Raw genomic sequence first — 13,645 nt, forward strand, 5'->3', positions numbered from 1 at the left:
ATCATTTTATTTTTGCCTGAATGATTTACTTTAATGTTTCTTATAAGTCTGTAGGTAATAAATTCTTTGAGTTTTGGCATGCTTGAAAAAGTTTTTATTTCACCTTTGTTTTTGAAATATATCTTTATTGGGTATAGAATTCTATTTTGGCATTTTTTTCATCTTCAGATCTTTAAAGATGTTGTTCTAGTATCATGTTATGGAGAAATCTGCTCTAATCTTTATCTTTGTGCTCTGTGCATTTTATTTTCTTTTGGTAGCTTTTGGAATTTTCTTTTTATCATTGGTTTTAAGCAATTTGATCATGATGTATATTGCTGTAGTTTTTTTTTTTTCCCTTGTGTTTATGGTTTTTGAGCCACTTGTATCTGAGACCTTATTGTGTTCATCATATTTGGAAAACTTTTATCCATTACTTCTTCACATATATTTTCTGTCTCCCCATCTCTGTTCTCTCTGTTAGAGACTCCTGTTACATATATACTAGGTTGCTTGTAGTTGTCTCACAGCCAATTGATATTTCTCATTATTTCCCTCCATCTTATTTTCTCTCTTTCTTTCTTTTTAAACATTTATTTATTTATTTTGAAAAAGAGAGAGAGTGCATGAATGCAGGGGGAGGGGCAATGGGAGAGGGAGGGAGAGAGCGAGAATCTCAAGTAGACTCCATGCAGAGCATGGAGCTGGAGGCAGAGCTTCATCCCAGGACTCTGAGATCATGACCTGAGTCAAAATCAAGAGTCAGACTTTTAACCAACTGAGCCACCCAGGCATCCCTCTTTCTGTTTCATTTTGATTAATTTCAATGGCTATATTTACAGGTTTACTAATCTTTCTTTCTACAATGTCTAATCTGCCTTTAATCCCATGCAACATAGTTTTCATTTTAGGCATTGCAGATTATGCCTGAATAATTGTGATTTGGGTCTTTTCTTAAAAGATATCTACTTAACACTTTAACCTAAGGTTAGCGTCTTAGTGGACTTCATCATCTTTTTTCATTTGTTCTGAGAGTTGTATGACTTTATTCATTCCCAGATTTTTTTATTTCGCTATAATCTTCCACTTATTTATGTTGTAAAAAATATGCATAATCTTTACCTATATACCTACATGCAGTTCCTTTGTCCATATGCCATGTAGCATTTTTTTTCCAAAGTCAAAAATATTTTTTAAGAGTAAATGTAATGTATGGTAATTTTATAAAATGTAAGCAATACCATATTAAACATATGGTTTTGGATTAAGTGAATTTAAATACAATTTTGCTTTGGGGCGCCTGGGTGGCTCAGTCGGTTAAGCGGCTGCCTTCGGCTCGGGTCATGATCCCAGGGTCCTGGGATCGAGCCCCATGTCCGGCTCCCTGCTCAGCGGAGAGCCTGCTTCTCCCTCTCCCTCTGCCTGCCACTCTGCCTACTTGTGCTCTCTATCTCTCTGTCAAATAAATAAATAAAATCTTTAAAAAAAAAAAATACAATTTTGCTTTGAAGTTATACTGAAGATATACTGAAGTATCAGAAAAGATGTTCAAAATAACTCTCATAGTTATATATTCTTATATAGCCTATTTAAATGATTCTATGTGGCTAGAATTATAGTAGGGTTTTATATTTACCAAGCCTCAAAATACCCACAATAACATTTGTAGGGGTTTCTCTTACATGAGTAGAAGTCTGAATGCTTTTGCTTTATCATACATCATATCTAGAAAAAAGAAGGTGAGATGAGCTACTCCCCATTACACATGCCTATAGCAGTCAGTCTAGTGAAGTTTAAAAGGAGCTCTCTTCACCCACTTTTATAACAAGAGTAGGGAAACAAACTCTCCTTCAAATTTTCTTTCTTTATGGGAAACAAAACAGAGGGCTAAGAGATTTGTAAACTCCCTGATTATTTACAAGCCCTCACTTATCCTATGCAGACAGAATAAGAGGATACCTACGGCTAGAACTGTGGGGAGTTAGCCACAAGTCTCATTCAAAAGTAAATTTTTCTGTAATTGGGAAGTAGATTTTCTTAAATTGCTTCTTTATGCATTATGAATAGTTCTGTGGTATTTTATAGCCAATTAAAATTGATTAGATCCATTGAGTTGTCTCTTTAGAGTACTTTAATTATGAAAACCAGTTTGAAATGAGTCCAGATTTGAGACAGATGGTTAAATTTATGTTTAAATAAATCCAAATTAAAAAAAAATGAATAAAACTTTTTAAAGGCTCTTTTAGTTGATTTTCTCATTTTTAGTCCAACAAGAATGGCACCTGGCCTTTCTGTTCAATAATCTCTAAATCTTGGAGACTTTTAAAAATTAGAATCTTGTGTGCATGGTATATGGAGGTCCTCTAGACAAACAGTCTGAAATTCAAATTTACCTCTCAGTTCAGCCTAAGGAAAGAAATCCATTTTGGATACAGGACTTGCTAAAGACCAAAGGCGAGTTCAAGCTGTGTTTGTTGATCATCATTTCTATTGATGTAGCTTGCAAGTGAGAAGTTTTCTTTTTTTGGGGGGGGACCTACTTATTAATACATGATGTATCAGCAGCTAACTTATGGCATGAATGCTTTTTGCTGCCTGGAGCTTAATATGATAGGAACTTTACAAGGTCATAAAGAGTAATGACATTCTTCATTGTTAATCTGATTTGCTTTGGGTTAAAGTTGCAGAAATTGGAGTGACAGTTATAATATTCTCATTAGATGCTGAAATATTATGTGAGATGGGATATGCTACATGATTCGTTTATTTTCTTCAGAGAACTTCCTAAAATTAAAATTAAAGCACAATAATTTGATTTGTCCCTATTTTTCTTAGTTTTATTGAATAAACAAACCTAAGTTTCACATACAAAGAGATTAAGAGAAATGATATCCTTTTGCTGATTTTCCTCTATATTTTATAGGTGAGCTCCTTAACAATATTAGTTTTGGACTTGATTACTAGAAAGATGATATAAACAGATGCAGAAGGTAAAATTGTAAACTTTCTATAACTTTTAACTTTGTAAAAATTTTATTTAAGCTTAAATTTATTTTTTAAGAGTAAGAACCATATCAATTTATGTATTTTCTTTTTATGTGCCAGGCACTGTTATTTACACTAGGAATATTGTAGATAACAAACCATACAAAAATTCCTGCCTCTATCAGGCTTACATTTTAGAGAAGAGAGCTAATTAATACAACAAGTAAGTGAAACGTATAATATATTAGATGGTGATAAGTACCATGGAGAAAAATGAAACACGGTAGGTGGATAAGATGTTGGGAGGATGATCAGGTCAGGCTTCATGGAGAAAGAGACATATCAGTGAAGAGTGAAGGAAGCGAGGAAGGGACGAGTACTCCAGGTAGAGGGAATAGCCAAAGCAAAGTCACTGAGATGGGATCATGTCTGGCATATTTGAGGAGTTGTACAAACACTTGTGTGGCTGGAACTGGGGTCTAATAAAGACACGGAGGTATGGGATGAAATCAGAGAGGGAGAGCGATGGTGAGGGAGGGAGGCCCAGATTTTGTAGGGTTTTGGTCGTTCTTTTAAAACACTTTGGCTTTTACTCTTATAAAATGGGATGCCATGGTGGGTTTTGAGCAGAAGAGTGACATGAACTAACTTACATTTTAATAGGTTAATTCCGGCAGCCTTGTTGAGACTATGAGGCGTGGAAGGAGGATGGAAGTAAGGAGATTACTTCCAGGCTATTGAAGTAATACAGGCAAGGGCTCATGCTTGCCTGGACCTGGGGTGATAGTAACAGAGGTGGTGAGAAGTGGTCCGTTTCTGGATATACAGTTGATTCTTGTTATTTATGGTAGTTATGTTCTGTGAAATCACTCTGAACACTAAATTAGTGTTAGCTGAGCACTAAATCATTGCTCCTACTGGACATAACTTAGGGCGTTAGGTTCCTATAAGCACAACATTTTTTTTTTTTAAGATTTTATTTATTTATTTGAGAGAGAGTGAGCATGAGGAGGATGAGGGGCAAAGGGAGAAGCAGACTCCCCACTGAGCAGGGAGCCCCATGCGGGGCTAGATGCCAGGACTGGGATATCATGGCCTGAGCGGAAGGCAGACGCTTTAACCAACTAAGCCACCCAGGAACCCCAGGTCACAACATTTTTGATGACTGATCCAATACATCATCCTGTTTTGTGTATCTGTTTAAATACACCTTCTTTAGTATACATTGTCATTGATTCATTAACATTGAACTCAAAGTCAACAGTGTTACAACTCATGACTAAACAAAGCTATCCGACACATATTTTCTCTGTAAAACAAGTGATAGTCTTCTCTATCGTAAGAGTAGTACACAGCGCTTGAGCACTACGTTTAGCCATTTTAGACAGCAGAATCATCAATTAAAAGCACAAAAATGCAATCGGTGTGGAACTAAATAGACTGCAAAATGGACAGCTTACAGCACGGGAGCTGAAACAAAAAGGCAGACGGAGCCTTGTTGGACCTCACTTGGGACGTGTGTATCAAATGACCCCTTTGCTGCTCTGCACATGCGCATATCTGCGATGGGCCTGGAAAGCGCTGTGTGTACTGATTGTGGGGTTACAAATAATTTTAGGGGGTAGGCGAATTCAGAAATATGGAATTCCTGAATGTACATATTGAAAATAGAGCCTAAAGGACTTGCTGATGAATGGGATGTAGTATGTGTGAGAGAAAGAAGTCAAGGATGATTTCAAGATTTTTGGCCTGAACAACTGGAAGGATGGTATTATTTTTAACTGAGATGGAGAAAAACGTAGGAGTAGCAGATTTGGAGGTGAAGATCAGGAGTTTGGTTTTTAGATTCTTATTAGATATCTAAGTGGGGTCATCAAGTTTGTACTTGAATCTCTAGCTCTGGAGAGTTTGTGGGAGAGGTCTGGAGTAAAAATATAAACTTGAATATTAGTTGGTATTTAAAGCCATGCTGTTTGATGACATTACCAAAGGTGTTAATTAAGATAGGAAAGAGAAGAGTCTTAAGATGAAACCCAACATTAAGAAGTCAGGGAAATGAGGAAGAAATTGTAAAGAACACCAAGATAAAAGGAAAACCAAAAGAATGTGTTATTCTGGAAGTTAAATGGGGGAGGAAAGGATTTCAAGGAAGAACAAGAGATCAGTTAGGTTAAGTAGTGCTAAAACATAAGATGAGGGCCAAGACTGGACTTTCGTAAAATGTAGGTAATTGGTGACTTTGAAAAGAGCAGTTACAATATTGCAGTAAAGGAAAAAGCTTAAATGGGGTGGGTTCAAGAAAGAATGAGAGAAAAGAAACTGGAGATCACTGGTACAGAGAAACCATTTCAGTAGTTTTGCAGTAAAGGAAAGAAGAGAGAGGGAGCTAACTGAAAGTAGTTAGGGGAGGAATTTTTTTTTTTTTTTTAAAGATTAAGAGCAACTACAGCTTTTTTGCTGATAAAAATGCTCTAGGAGAAAAGGAAAAGCTGATGAGGCAGCAGAATGAAGGAAGAATGGCTGTAGCAATGTCCTTGAGTAGGTAAAGAGGTGATGAATCTAGTCCCAAGTGAATGGATTGGTTTTAGTGAGGAGCAGGGGCAGTTTATTTATAGTAACAGTCTTAAGAGATAAGGACAAGTATACAGCTTTATTCAGATAAGAAGGTAGATATGCTGGTTAGAGCTTGTTGAAGTTTTCTTGGGATTACTTTTCTTAATAGGGTTCCTGGGCTCCCTCTTCACACTTAACATGATTCTAAATTCAAAATCACAAGATATAAACCAGTAAGTGTACAGTGAAGAGTCTGTCTTCTACCCATTACCTATTTTTTTTTCTCCCGAGGCAATGAGTACTTTGTTTCTTCTAGGTATATTTTATATATATCCTGTAGCTTTTAAGCCACTTAATTAAAGGTATTCACCAACTTATTAGATAATCTTGTGTATTATAGTACATTATTCAGAGTTTGAGGTCACTTACTGGTTGGTTATTCATGCTAAATAAATGATGATCTCTGTACTTCTTCCTCTGTAATTATATCCTAACATTATTATGACTGTTTTATGAGCCTTTGTTTTAATTTTCTTGTCAGGCATCTTTTAAGAAAAGATTATCTGTCCCTCACAGAACATACTTTAAAAATTTAAAGGGTTTTAGACTCTCATTTGCTGGAAACATTGTTATTCCACACACTTGACTAGTCTTATAAAATAAAATGATAATTTTTTTTCATTCTTGCTAGCTTTATGTATTAATACTGCTCATAGTGGACTATCTGCTTTGAAACATACATATTGAAACCAAGTTTTCTTTTTTATTTTGGGAAGTAAGTATTTTGATATTTAAAGAAAAATCATTGAGACATTTCATCTGTAGACTAAAAAACTCCAATTTTTTAGATTTAATGAATATTCAGATACTTTTGAATTCTGATCAGATTTCTGCAGCTTTCGATTTTTAACCTTTATTTTGACATTATTTCAGACTCACTGAAGTGTTGAAAAAATAATATAAAGAATACCCGTATACCCTTCACTCATATTCATATTTTGCCACATTTGCTTTATCTTTTCTTTCTCTGTATCTGAGAGAAACTGAAAGTGGCTCCTCTGTCCTTTTGATGTGTTCCTGTCATTCACTGAGCACTTATTTTCTGGCTCATCTTATACTTTTCATGCTCTAGATCCTGCTCCTCTCTGAGGAACCGTAGTTCCTTTTAATGGTTTTCCAATTAGTATTTAGAAACCATTATTTGGGCACTGGGTGTGCTCACTGCTACTGGGGTGTTTTTGTTCTAAGTCCTCTCTATGGACAGAGCTAAGAAATAAGCAAATGTGTATACATACATGCACACAAGTATATCTGTGCCTAATTTCTAAATCTGTTTATCTGTATTAAAACTCAAGAGTTTGTATTGATACTTCTGGTTCTAGTCCAATGCCATGTGTTCATTCTGTATTTTCCTATTCATGTATTTGCAACTTCTTTCTCTGACAGTGAGAAATCTGGCTTCTGTTAGTTACAATCTATTTACTTACTTGCTCAATCCTAAAATAACAGAAAATAATTTCAGAATTACTAACTCATGCCTCTGAAGAAAGAAACTACAATTCATTATTTCTTTAGAGCTCTTTTGTCTTTAGTCTTTCATTGTAATCAAATATTGTTTTCCACCGTTACTTAGATTAATTCTTTTCCTCCCCACTCCTTTCCTTTCAGTGTGATTATGTTATTCACTGGAAATATAGGTTGGTTCACTTGTTTCTGTTGTCCCATTTTAAGTTGTTTTTTCCTCTCTTATTCTTATTAATTTTATCTGTTTCATTAATGGTTAAAAATTAATGGTTCCAAAAGTCAGAACTGTATAAAACTATATACTTAGAGAACTATATCTTCTTTAGTTATTTCTCTTTCTTTCTTATACAGAAACTATCATACTATGATACTCCTTTTCACTTTGCTTTTCTACTTCATATTGTATCCTAAAAATCACAATACTTCAGTTTGTAGATTTATTTCTCATTCTTTTTAACTGTTGCATTGCATTTCATTGTAAGTTCATTCAAGTACTTTCTGTATATGGACATACAGTTTTTTTCTAATTTTTCCAGTTATGTATGCTACTACTACCACGAATAACCTGAGTGGGTTTTTTTTTTTTTTAATCATTAGAGGAATATCTTAAGTGTAAATTCCTAGAAGTGTGTGATTGCATGTGTAAAAGATAAATGTGTGTGTAGTTTATACCTTCCATAAAGATTGTACCAATCTGCATTCCTATCAGAAATGTATAAGCGTGGGGCACCTGGGTGGCTCGGTCATTAAGCGTCTGCCTTCGGCTCAGGTCATGATCCCAGGGTCCTGGGATCGAGCCTTGCATTGGGCTCCCTGCTCCACAGGAAGCCTGCTTCTCCCTCTCCCACTCCCCCCTCTCTCGCTGTGTCTCTCTCTCTGTTGAAAAAATAAATAAAATCTTAAAAAAAAAAAAAAAAGAAACGTATAAGCGTATCTGTTTCTTCACACACTTGCCAAAACAGAGTGTTTGCCAATTTGCTAGGTGAAAAATAACATCTCATAATTTTACTTGGCATTTCTTTTATTATGAGTGAGAGAGTGATGTTGACCATTTTTATATGTTTAAAGTCATTTTAATTTTTTTGGGGGGTGTATGGATTGTCTTTTGCCCATTTTTTCTTTCTAGTTTTTGGTCTTTTTTTTCCCCTTAAATTTTAAGAATTTTTAAGTGTATTACAGTGAATGTACCTTTATCTGTTATTCATGGTACATATATTTTCTATTAGTTTGTTGGTTGTCATTTGACATTGTTTAATGTGTTTCCCCCCACTGACGAATGATGATACTCTAGCTACTGATATTAGTATGAGAAATAAACTGTCCTTTGTCTCTGTCCCAGGAGACTTGTGTCTTCTGCCCACCTCCATGAAGTTGAGGCAGGCTACATTGTTAGCTTGCACGTAGAGTAAAATCTTGTACCCTTCATGCTCTTGACAAAGATTGATGTGTCGTTTTATCTATTTTTTTAAAGATTTTACTTATTTATTTAACAGAGAGAGAGAGAGAGAGAGAGAGAGAGATCACAATAAGGCAGAGTGGCAGGCAGAGGGAGGGGGAGAAGCAGGCTCCCCTCTGATCAGGGAGCCAATGCAGGGCTTGATCCCAGTACCCTGGGATCATGACCGGAGCCAAAGGCAGATGCTTAACCGACTAAACCACCTAGGCACCCCTTATTTATCTATTTTTATTTTCATTTTTTTTCCTGCAGGATTTGTTTTCTCTCTTGCTTCTTTTTTCCTTCAGAGTTTCCAAAGTTCCTTCATTTTTTTTTTTTAAAGATTTATTTATTTATTTATTTATTTGACAGAGAGGGACACAGTGAGAGAGGAAACACAAGCAAGGGGAGTGGGAGAGGGAGAAGCAGGCTTCCTGTGGAGCAGGGAGCCCGACGTGGAGCTCGATTCCAGGACCCTGGGATCACGACCCGGGCCAAAGGCAGACACCTAACGACTGAGCCACCCAGGCGCCCCCAAAGTTCCTTCATTGTAACCATTTCTGCCCCTGGTGTATTACCTCTCTAAGACTGTTTCCCTTGCCTTCACACACACTTTTAGTTCCCTTTTTTGCAGTCAGTGCTGTGATCTACCATTATGCTTTTCCAGTATTGTTCATGTGTGGAATGAACTTTCTTCTGATGATGGTTTTAGATCAGTCTTAAGTACACTGCTAGCTTTTCTCTTTTTCCTTCTTTTTTTTCAGAACAGCCCTTGGTGTCCAAGGAGGCTTGCAGTGGGAGGGTGAGAGATTTTACAGAGATTTGGTGCTTATTTTTCTATTCATAGACAATTTAAACTTTGGACATTCTCTCCCTATTATGCTGAGGATGTGGACTTATTTATTTTTCTTTTTGCTTTTCATTAAATTTTCAGATGCTATGTGGGAAACTCAGAATTATGCTGTTGCTTCATCGCAGCTACCCAGAACCCTCCCCTTCACAGCTTTGTTACATTGTAGAATATAGATTTGAGCATGGTATAGCATTCAATTTATAGGTTATTAAAAGATTGTTGGTCAGTTGAATCTAGCAATCACTATATGCAAGGAAATGATATTGCACAGAGTTAGAGAGCTTACTCTTTAAAGGTATTTTGCTCAATTTTTAAATAAAATATCACTCTTTTAGTTCCTTGAACAGTTTAGAACTCATAACACATCTAGTAAATATTTCTTGATTGATATATCAATTTTTTCATATGCCATGAAATTTATTAAAAATAGCACAGTATGGATATACCTAGTGTAGTTTTTAATGCTTTATAGGAGCATTATGATCAAAAGGTTTTTTCCAGCTCTCCAAATTCTGTGTCTTCCTTAGCCTTTGCTGTTGCATTTTGAGTTTTTTGCCATTCAGTCTCCATCCACAACCCAGTGAGTTGATAAGGGCAGATAATTTAACTCCCAGGATTGGAAATTAGAAGATAAAATTTAGGTTATAAGATTTGCTTGGGTTGCACATCTAATCAAAGGAGAAGCTGAGAAAAAACCTACTTCTTAACTCTGCTTTTGCCTGAATAGCACTGAATAAATGGGCAGCTCATTCATTGTTCCCACATGTCATACTTGAATTTTAACTTTCATGTGAAAAAAACACATGTGGACATTTGGCCCAAGTAACTCATAAATTAGGATGAATTCTTGTTCGTTTTCTTCTTGCTGAGAGTTATAAGTAGAAATTATATAGTTGAGGAGGAATGTTTTGAAAGGAAGGAATAATGTAAGATGGTAGAATGTTCAGTTACCCAAATGAAAGCAGAGTCTTCTTGCAGGCATTTTACTTTTTGAAAATAATCACTTCTCATTTACTATTGGGAGGCTTTCCACCATAATATTTAACAAATGGTAAACACTTCGGAAGTTTATAATAAAAAATACTTGACTTTCTAGACTAGGTTAATGAGTAGTCTTGCTTGTCTCTTGTAAATGTCAAACTTAACCTAACTGAGTTTTGCTAGCTTCATATATTGTTTATGGCATGACATGTTGTATATACACTCTGTTATTACAAACATTAAACAGATTTGTCAACAAGTGGTGGCAAAAGAACTATAATTCAGTCTCTTTGTGAAATTCATTATGTGGAGGAGGAAAAATTGAATGTTTTCCTCCCTGTTAATTGACACATAGGACAACTTCATGCCCTACTTTGATGCCTCTCATCATTAAAAAAAGTCATATGGCAACAGAGGTATAATTCTGTGTCTGTCAATAAAAATCTACTTGCTCTGCATACTTCACATTAATTTTAAGCTCAAATATCGTTATTTAAAAGTTAAGAAAGGGTAATAGTGATGTGAAATATTCTGCACCAAGAAGCTATGTGGCAAGAATCATGTTAGGTAGTTTTTTGCAACATATTTTAGGAAGTGAATAAAATTGAAAAAAAAATTATTTGTAACTGGTTTTCACAGAGTATTACTATTTCTTGAATTTACTTATATAGTTTTTATGGGACCTAAATAATTATTTTAAAGCAAATCAGGAAAAAAATATAATAGAATCCCTTTCCAAATCATGGCAAGTGAGCATGTTTTTGAAACTTTTTGTTCATTTCTACAGAGGAAGGAGGGTGGGAGGGAAATATAGATAGGTTGATCAGTTGTGTGCATATACAAGTACACCTTATAACCCAGTGCACAAGTGTGTGTGAGCTATAGAGTCCAAAAGCAAACAAACCAAAAACCTACTAAGAGATACACCCAAATTCAGTTTTAGACCCAAAGCTCTTTTTAAAGACTTTATTATTAGTAGTAGTAGTATTTTAATGTAATGAATTCTGACTTGGATGTTTTCAAAGGCATTTAATTTTTTCTAAATTGTGTTAATGATCACTGATAAGCTGTTGATAATTCATTTTGGTTGTAACAGTTTTTTTCAGGTTGTTTGTCATAGACTAGATATGATAAAGAAAAAAAGTGAGAATTCTTAGCTTTTCTAATGTTATTTTAAATTACGAAATCTTAGCTAGATGTATTTTAGTGCCTCATTTTTCACCAGCTAGAAAGACAGATAGATAGTGTGCAGTTTAAAAATCTGTGCAAATAGGAGGACAGATGGGTGGTTTAAATGTCTCCATGAAAATGTTTATGTGGAGAGCCTGACTCCTGAAGTTACACTAAAAAATCCAAGTAATTAATTAGGAATAATAGGGTTCATATAAAAAGTAATATTTTTTAAAAAGTGACATAAAATATGGAATTAATTGAATTTACTATGTAATTATAATTTTGAATTTATAATAAAAATTAACAAATTAGAACACAGTACTTAAATATTCTTGCCTGGTAAATGCTTGCCTTATTTTCTTCTTATCAACATGTAGACTCTAGAAAACTTCTTTATTACTTGGGATCAATTTGTCTGTGTAATTGTATATGACTTTTTGAACTCCTGTCAGAATTTGCCAAGTTTTCCTAACATATCCTTAAACTAGCTTAAAAATGAATGAAATTAAAAAAAAGAACAACAACACAAAAAGGCCTCGAAAGGGCTGCTCTGGAGGCTTCTGAAGCAGGTGTTTGTGAACTTTTCTTTCTCATTCAGACATTAATGTGATTTGGCTCCCAGCCAAAACATTGATTTCAATTTGGTCGGGTATGTGCTTTCGCTCTTGGGTATTAGTTTCATATAAGAGTCTCGTCCTGACTTGTGTGGATAGGGAGAAAAAGGGGTTGTTATTTTAGAGGGAGGCTCTGAGGCTGGCCATAGATGTGTCAACTGCATTGGCTCTCAGGGACATTTTTTGAAGGATGCCAAGTAGCAATATTTATCAGTCAATAAATATAGTATTCTATGTAAAAAACTATTATAGTGATTGAACATGTAGGAGAATGTGTTCCTGAGAATCTTAAAAATCATTCATGATTAGTATTATTGAAGTGATTTATAATTGTGAAGTTAAAAAGATTATCCCTAGTGCCATACAGGATGAGTAAAAATTTCTCTAGGGATTTGTATTAACTGAGGCAAAAAAATTTACTGTTTTTTCAATGAAGATTTAAAAAAATTGAAAATCAAATATAATAGAATCTTTTAAAAATCACAGGGCATCATTCATAGTGAGGATAGTAAGGATGCCTTTCACGAGTTTATTTCAATTATATATTTAAAAATGTATATGGTTATTGGCTCATGATGTAAAATATATTATCCTGTGAGCTGTAATCAAAAAGTGAGAAAATCTACTTCTGTAGTGGCTCAATGTTATTTTTTTCTGATCCCTTCCGCTCGGAACTGAATTAATATATTTACTCTCATCCTCCCAGTCTGGTATTAGAACCTGTTTCCAGACAGCAATGAGAAGGGTTAGAAAAGATACTCTGGTGATTAAAATATTTTCTCCTTGAGAAGTTCTTTATGTTATAAAGCAAAATAGGTTATCTAGGGCAGCAGTTTGCAAATAACTTGGGTAATTAGTAATATCCTCATGTGCAGGAACCAGCTCATGGACTATGGCTAGAGAATTATGCTCTGTAAAATAATTACGTGCAGCTACCTAGAAGTCAGTGGTGGTTCTAGTACTTGGAACCACTATAATTTGTAGGTAGCAGAGATCTACCAGTGTGCCGGAAAGATTGCCTAGCTGGTGAGCTAGATGTGGTTCCTATGCCTGAGAATTGGAGGGGAGATGAGAAAGGCAAGGGAACTGTTCTTATTCTGTTGCTCTGCCAGTGCATATCTGAGGATCTGCAGTCTCCCCTCTCCACAAAAACACTGACTTTTTCTCCTTTTGGCCCTGGGCTAGGGACATCCTGCAACAGGGAATGCTTTTCCAACTCCTACCTATAGGGAATACTCAGATGCTTGCGAGGCTGAAACAGAGTGGCAGCAGAGGAGAGCCTGTGGTATCAAAAATTCTCAAAATAGATCTATTTTTGGGAAAAGATTCATTTGGAGGATTCTCCTTGGGAAAAGGGCAAAAATTAATACATATTTTGAAAAGTTTAATCCCTAAATCTAAATAATTGACAAGAAATATTTGTTTGGTTTGCACCAAAAATTGAAGACCTGCTTAAAAATTTTATTTATATATTCATTTATATTGTCAATCTGTAAAAATTTTCTGAGTGATTTTAGTAAAGTCACCCCCAAAAGTTTTAGTTCATAA

The 13,645-nt window shown here is 35.1% G+C and overlaps 1 protein-coding gene across 7 annotated transcripts in view; it reads left to right on the plus strand.

Moving 5' to 3' along the window:
* The window catches only part of FER (FER tyrosine kinase), a 457,408-nt gene that overhangs the window by 107,014 nt on the left and 336,749 nt on the right, over positions 1 to 13,645 (plus strand). The window contains exon 1 of one of the 7 annotated variants that reach the window (XM_025866874.2): positions 2,929 to 2,969. The exons of the other annotated variants lie outside the window; for them this stretch is intronic. The gene's annotated coding sequence lies outside the window, so the exon portion shown is untranslated. Of the gene's footprint in view, positions 1 to 2,928; positions 2,970 to 13,645 lie in introns of those variants that run through there. 7 annotated transcript variants of the gene reach the window in all.

This window comes from Callorhinus ursinus, unplaced genomic scaffold (genome assembly GCF_003265705.2).
Source record: "Callorhinus ursinus isolate GAN/ISIS: 27379988/994484 unplaced genomic scaffold, GSC_fseal_2.0 scaffold3, whole genome shotgun sequence".
NCBI classification, from domain to species: domain Eukaryota; kingdom Metazoa; phylum Chordata; class Mammalia; order Carnivora; family Otariidae; genus Callorhinus; species Callorhinus ursinus.